Source organism: Tympanuchus pallidicinctus, unplaced genomic scaffold, assembly GCF_026119805.1.
Source record: "Tympanuchus pallidicinctus isolate F22 unplaced genomic scaffold, pur_lepc_1.0 scaffold15, whole genome shotgun sequence".
NCBI classification, from domain to species: domain Eukaryota; kingdom Metazoa; phylum Chordata; class Aves; order Galliformes; family Phasianidae; genus Tympanuchus; species Tympanuchus pallidicinctus.
Window position 1 is genome coordinate 20129720 of NW_026294669.1, and position 7858 is coordinate 20137577.

Below are 7858 nucleotides of genomic sequence, written 5' to 3' on the forward strand. Positions count from 1 at the left end.
TTTTTTGAGATCATTATCTCTTTGTAGATTTAATGAACACTGTGTGTGTGCATGCGTGCATGTGCATACATGCATGTTATGCAAGAGAAAGGGGGAGCGAGAACAAACAGCCAATTTTAACCACATCTGACAGAGCAATAAAAGGCTCTAAAAAATTATATTCTTATAAACATTTTGTGAACAGACTAAGCGAGGGAGACGAGACCTACTGCAGCTTGAGTTAAAACCTTATTAAACACCAGGAAAGCTACAATGATGAAAGATGTAACGAATACCCACCCACAGGAAAAACTGTAGTCAGAGCCTCCAGCCTGCTAGACATGAGAGAATCCAACCATGGGATCACCCAAGGGAAGCCAAGCCCCACGAGCTCCGCAGCTCACAGGAGTGCTTGTTTGTGTTGGTTATTTTTGCACTGACTTTGAGGAAAGTCTACTGACCTACCAATGTTAAGTGAAACACAGGGGCTTGCTTTGGCGTTCAGTGATGAGTCAGGTGGCAGCTCTGCTGAGGACTGGTATCAACTGTCTGACATCTCTCCTCTCTTGGATGCCAAAGGAGAACTGAAAGAAAGAGAGGAGGTCTAAACAGTACTGTACCAACAAACACACTGCATTCAAAATGATGGGTACTACCTGCAGTGTTTGGGTCTTGGTTGCCTTTCCTCAACCACAGCTAGAATGAGTTTGACAAAGCTTGTTTACTTCAACGTTGTATCTGTCATACAACCATGGACAAACTATTTTACTGCAGCATTCACAGTCCCTCCTAGATGACTGCCTTCCTTTTTATGTTCTAGTCTCAGTACCTCATCTTTCATCTCTAACTCGTTTTTGCACCACACACTTTAGTTCCTCCTTTGCTAAGCAAATTCACATCTCTAAAAATACCATCCAGAAACTTTTTATTCTTCGTAATGTTGGGTAGCAAGGCAACTTGGCTCTCATGATCAGCAATCTCGCTCACAGGTGTTCAGGAATCAATGTGGTTGAGGCTCCCTGTGCCTGTAGCCATACCTAGCAGTGCTCCGATTCATGGTCCTGCACAAAGCAAGGAGAGATAATGAAAGAATTCAGCAGCCAAATCCTGCTATTTCCTTCTTCCCAAAAAGGTTAACTTCAGGAAAAACAGAAGTTCCCGTTCTCATCACAGAGTGACAAAGGGATTTGTGTGGCATTATTATTGCCATCATTGCTGCTACACCTATCTGAGGTTAGCCTGAGATATTTTAAATGAACTTCTTCATTTTTACTCTTTTGTTACCAGGAGAATAATAATGAGCTGGCACAGCAGTAAGAATCTCCAAGGCTTGGAGCAATAAAATGAAGTTACAGTCTTCTAAACCGGTTACATTTTGCATGCTTATGGAAAAATAAATATTTATTGTCTTCAGTACACTGTAGCTGTCAGTCTGTGATTTTCCTCCACTAAGATGACTTAGACAAGCAGCCACTTGTCACTTTTCTACTGTCATTCATTACGTAAAGAAATACAGAGGAAGTTGGAACTGCACGTTCACCGAAGCAGTAAATATTTAACAAACTGGCTTTCATTTTTTTGTTTTTGTGCGACACTGAAGTCTGCCATAGGAGCCATTCTATTCCCGGAGGAATGATAATTCCTATAGTAGGACAATTCAACATAAACACATGCAATAAAGCAGGTCAGTTAAATCTGCAAGTTAATTCTATGCGAGAGCAAGAAGGCTGCTCAGTTCCCTGAGTGGTTAAGGCTCCAGGGCAGTACAGCTCTGTGGACTACAGATTGCATACGTGCTTGATTTCTGAGCTGGGACCTGCATCTCTAACTCACTACAGTCTCGTAGCTGGGAGGTGATGTTGACAAGAAACAAAATGTCTTCACCTCCCAGCTACAAGAATTATGCATGTGATTTTCAGGCAATGAGTGGGCAAGCTGGGAAGCAGTGGCCAGCGGGAAAAAAATTAAGCCATTTCCAAAGCATCTGTGAAAATCTGTAATCTGCCTCTGAGCTTTACAGGGAGAAAACTAAGTTACTTGACACTGTCTGTACAAAGATGCCCAGTTTGGTTTCTATAAAAGCTGTTGAATACCACATTTGCCAAATAGAAATCAGTAAGAATTAAAATACATTAATGATTCCTCTCCAGGTCATAGAGCCAGCCACTCAGGCATCAGAATCAAGTGCAGAAGTGAGCTAATAATTATCTCCTCATCTGCCATTTGTCCACATTTGATACAGAAATCATCAACATCATGACAGAAGAGACAGAGAACACTTCTTGCCGTACCCTTAGTGAAAAGGCCTCTGCCTGCCCAGTATCTAGTGTTTAATTCAACTCCTACTTTGCAGCTTCCATCAAACCATTTCAGATCTATCAACAGAGTCTGAGAACTCCCAACTGGTGACCATAGGAAATATTTTCATTGCTGCAACTAATCTAGAAAGACAAATATTTTCATGTTTATATTATGAGAAACAAAATATCCTTATCTCCCAGTATAAAACATTTGCTCTTTGTTGGATACCAACACAGTTCAACTCCAGAACTGCTTGAAATCCTGGCTTGTGGCTTATCTAATTCAGTGATACTCATTATAGGAATGGGAGCTAGTGCTCTGCAAGTACTTCAGACAGCCAAGGAGGTTCTCCTCCTAAAGTCTCTGTTAATCATGGGAGAAATTACCCCCATTTCATAGACATGAATCTGATGGGCAGGAGAACCCAGTGCTTCTCCAGAAGTCATACACTAAGGCACACGGCAGAAATAGGTCACCACCTTCCCACCTCAAAGAAAATGAGAACATTTTTCTGTGTTCTCTGGTTTGAATAACTGCCTAGGTATTTGCCCACTGCTCCATTTTGTTCTTTAGAAAAACCCTTTTTCCATACTGTTGTAGATTTTCTGCATACATACATCTTCACAATTAGCAAGTTGGTGCCACCAGCCCAAGTTTTGCCTCTGCCACCTACCTGTAACTCTGCAGAAGCCAACCAACTGAAGGCATTGCTGTGGGTCCTCCAGCTCGCAGGCAATGGGAGCAGCTCCAAATCCCACAGCAGCTCAGTGTCCCCTTGGGCGCCTCAGCATCTGAGGGGGAGCTGCAAAGCTCGCCGCAGAGCTGCCGCCTAGCCCAGGCTCCCCACATTGGGCCTTTTCACACATTTGTGCATGGGAAAGGTATCATTACAGCCCTGGACATTATATCCAACCAGGTGCATTCAGTCTGAATGTTAACAGAAGCCATTCTCAACATTTTGTCAATTAGTGCTGTTGCCGAGATACTGGCTGGAGATTAGAGCCTGTTCAGAACTTGTTTTTCCACTTTTTATTTCCTTTTTTTTTTTTTTTAAATTTAAGGTTGTGTTGTGCTTCAAAACAAAGCCAAATTTTTTTAAGTCTATCTGTGCAATATTAGTAGCTGCTTCCTTGTGGGACAGTGCCCCTCTCAATTGTCTCCGTACATTTTTCAGTCCTTGCCACCCCCCCATCCCAGTTGTTAGTTCTCTCTGACATTTCCCTGCATCTTTCTTCCAGAGAAGAAAGAGGCCATTGAAGAATATCGTGCAGAGTGTCAAACAGTTTCCGAATTGATCCCTCAAGGCTCGGGCCAGGGAGAGGGCAGCTCGGCTCAGAGGCAGAACCTGGCAGAGTTTGCTGAGGAACCTTTGAGCCAGCAGCACTCCACTTGAAAAGCCTTTTTCCTTCAGACACATTCGTGCCTCAAATCATTACCAAATATAGAATGCATTCTTTAAAAGATACTGCTTTCCCCACATGAGGTACCTAAAACTGTTAAAAGAAGCTAAGCTGAAAAATACAATGATACCCATTGCCATATATGGCACACAATTAAATCAAAATTCCCCCACAGCCTGACTTGGTGGCCATGCAAACCTTCACTTTACTCCCCAGATTGCTTTATGAGATACAACCAGCTTCTTACACACGCACATGGCTGCCGACGTGGCTCCTTGCACACCCATTTGCCAATAGGAAGGGGCCTTGGACAGAATCATTATTAAGAACAGGAAGAAATTAACAGTGACCAAAACAAAGATGTAAAATTCCCGTATCCAGATGCACTGTGAGTCTTCCAGTCTCTGTTCCTACTGTTGTCACGTCTGGCTGTTACAGAAATTACTTGTTACACTGTTTTGCCACACTGGTGTAGGAAATAGCATTACCAGCTCTTCTCCTGTCTAACTTCCCGCCAGGGCTCCAGTCACAGCCATGGAGAGTCACCAGGCCCCTCACCATTCTGCCTTCTCTCATGCTGGCTCCCTGCAGGACCAGCAGCAAGGCTGTGCCACAGGCATCACACACTCTCCCCTCACGCAGGAAGCACAGCAGAAGAACAGTTGTCAAGTTTATGTGACTTTCCATCAGGAAAGGGCTAAGGATGAATAGGAGAGCGATAAAGCCCTCCCACTACTACTTTTTTACCACTGCCACTCCCCAGTATGTGAACTTCCCTTTCCATTCTAGGAGGAGTGCCACCATTTTGTAACGGATCTGGATCTCAAAGTCACTTCAGTTTACTTCACACGAATATAGTTTCTGATCCATTGCTCACAATGTATAGCAGCTTTAGTCCCTGAACTGTCAATGCAGGAGGGTAACTTTCCCTACTTTGCCTCTCTCGTTTCTCTTCCATTTTTACCCAGTCCTTGGCCTCCTTCTCTCAAGCTGATCTCATCTTTGTGTTTTCCTTGCACATGTTGTAAATTACTAGCCCCACACATCAACTGTGCCCTTAGAACACATTTACTTACTTTTGCTCCAATATAAGATCTATTACACAGCCCAAACACCCTGTATCCTGTGTGTCTAAAGCCTGGCACTGGTAATGCCAGCTCTGCTTAGATTCCACCCTTTTCATGTATTTTCTCAATGCCCTTTCCTACACTCCAGGTAGGGATGTATCTTCCACTTCTTCCACCTCTTCACACAGTCTCCCCCAGGAGAGAAGCTGTGTGCTTCAGGCTGGTGCAGTGCCTTTGCTGAGGAAGCTCAAACACTTGAGAACTGACAATCCCAGCTGGGCTTCTCTGCTCCTTCCCACCAGAGTGACCATGAACCACAGTAAGGTACAACATGCATCAGGAAAGCACAGCCCCGCAGCAAACACGCTCTGCTGTTGCAAGACAGCACATGAAAAACAAAATACCACAGCACTACGGCATTCTGTACTTTGATGCAGATTTGCTCAGACAAATTTGCTCCAGATACCTCAGCTCATCTGAACAGCTGTCTGACTTGCAGAAAACAATTGTCTTGGTGTTTTTCTCTCACATGTAAAGGCAAATCCCAGATGAGCTACTACTCAGGCTGAAACTGAAGGCTGTGCCAGCAAAAGGACAATTTTGCTGTGTGATGTCCGATGGCAGTGTGAGTTGAGCCCTAAGAACCAGCAATTGTTCTCTGGGAGTAGCATAGTTAGACAAATACAGTCATAATGGCAAGATGGTTTTTGTGTATACCAAAAAAGCCTGTACCGTAGGTTGCACGTGGTTGTTGCAAGGCAGCACTTACATTCTGCAGCAATAAGCACTTATGCTGCTTGGTTGAAATGAAGAAAAAAATGGAGAGGAGGAGGGAGAGTGAACTGACACTGCTCCTCGGTCAGAGCCCTGGCACTGCCCATGTCATTGCTCTGCCCGAGCACCTGAACGTTACCATTATGATTGCACTGCTGAGACACGAATACAAATCCATCCCTTCGATGCTGGCCAGCTGATCACTCCCATCTTGCAAGTTTTGTATACTCGTTTTAGTATTCCTTCACTATAAGGCTGATACGTGTGATCTGAAAATTGAGAAAGTGAGAAGAGCTGCATTCTTCTTTACTGACATGGTTCCTAGAAGGCAAATCTAGACAAGACAAGTCTTGCTCTCCTGCAGGAACTGAAGAATAACCTTAGTTCACACTTCTGATACCCCAGCTCTGCACATGGAGCACAACACATCTCTAATGGACTTCCACACTTAGGCTCCAAGTAAGACCACAGGAGGTGCAGCGTGCGCTTGTTACAGTTGGAAGTCAACAGCTGTGGGTCCAGAAAGTCAGAGCCAACAGGGGCTCAAAAACTATTTTCTGATTCATCAGAAAGATCAACAGAAAAAGAAAATCCGTCATAAAATCTTCTCAAGATATTTTAGTGATAAACATTAATGGTTTTACAGATGTGATGCAGGTCATTCCCAAATAAACAACAACTTTGCAAGTAGCTATTAGGATAGTATGCAGTTTGAAGTAACACTGTTAAAACCTCTGAAATACTTACAAACTTCCCTTTTACCCCCAGGGCGTGCCACAACACAAAAGTCAATTTTCTCAACAAGAAGATTTACAGAGAAAATGATCTTACTGTGAATTTCCCAAGCTGAAAATACTGGAAATGCATTGAGATCCTGCTTGTTCATGTACACCACTCGAGCAGAAAATATCAGATCTAAACCAAGGTGGTTCACACCACGGGAGAGATGCTCCACAGCTCCTGCTGGCCACCCGGCAGCAGGCATCTCTCAGTTTGCTCTCAGCCAGAGCTGGTGCTAGTCTCACTAACTACTGAGGGGGAGGGAGGGGTGGCAAAGAAAGCCAGTTTTTGACTAAAATCAACAAGGATTTAATGCTGAACACAGAGCTAACAGTTGGCTAGATGGTAAATTTCACTTCACTGCTACAATCTAACCACGTTTGCAATTCTGGAGGAAGCCTAGGTAGAACTTGCTCTTTCGACCCAAGCAACTCCAAAGTGAACTAGGTCTTCTGATGCTGCTTTCTTACCCACTACACTGGTTTAGCCATGAGGGACTGCAGAAGAGACCTCCCAGTTCTGTCAAAGGACTGGAGAGCAGGCAATTGCTGGGCTACTAGAGTCACATGCAATGAGCCATGCAGGAAAGGGCAGCCCAGAGGCTCAGGTTTTGTCTCATATTGTTTTGTATCCCACCCCAAAATTCTTGCTTCACTTCTGTCAACATCTTCTTCCTATTCTCTTCATCCCTAGCTATGCTTGATATTTATAGAAGTTGTACTTCTGCTTATTTTAACTTTGTATACCCAGTTTTCTTGTTCTCGATATTTCCACCAGAAAATACAAGTTTTTTTTCTCTCCTTTTAACACACACTTTCGGAACAATAACGTGAGCACATGTTCCCTGTACAAAGGAGAAGAAGGATATAGAAGAGAAATAAGCAAAAGCAATGAGGAGGGAAGCTGGCTTCAGCTACTGTGCTGAAGTTACCTTTGTTCGCAGTTCTTCTGTTTTTGTAGTCCAGTGAGTCCTGGTGGCTCAGCACTGCACCCAGCCCAAATGGCAATTCCAGCTGTTGCTCTTCTACAATGCTGTTGTGCTGGGAACTGCAGGAAAAGCTCCCATAAGTCCCCCATGCCTTGCCTGCCAATGCGAAAGCAGGCTGCAGCCTTTAGTTGGAGGCCTCCAGGTGCACCTCAAAAACCCTATGGAGATGGGCCTCGTGAGCTCCTGCATACACCTGCCTTCCTACCTTCTACCTGCCTTCTACCTCTTCATACAAAATCATCATCAAAATTCTTTTTAATAACAGTAATTTTAAAGTGCCTGGTGTCTTTCAAATTCTGAGTGATATCATGAATGCAGAGAGTTGCAGCAAGGTTTTTGTCTTTTCAAAAAGCTTCATTTTCTGAAGAGCATTATATCAAAATCCCACCCTACGAATCCCTCCTATGCAACACGGCACTCCTCGTTAAAATTCTGCATGAGCCTGTTTCCTCCTCTCTCCCTTAGGTACCACTCTCTCTATGCATGTTCCAATAACAACTGTGCCTTTACTAAGGTTGAACACAATAAACAGGTCTTTGTAAAGGATAATTAACAGCCAGCAGTGAATC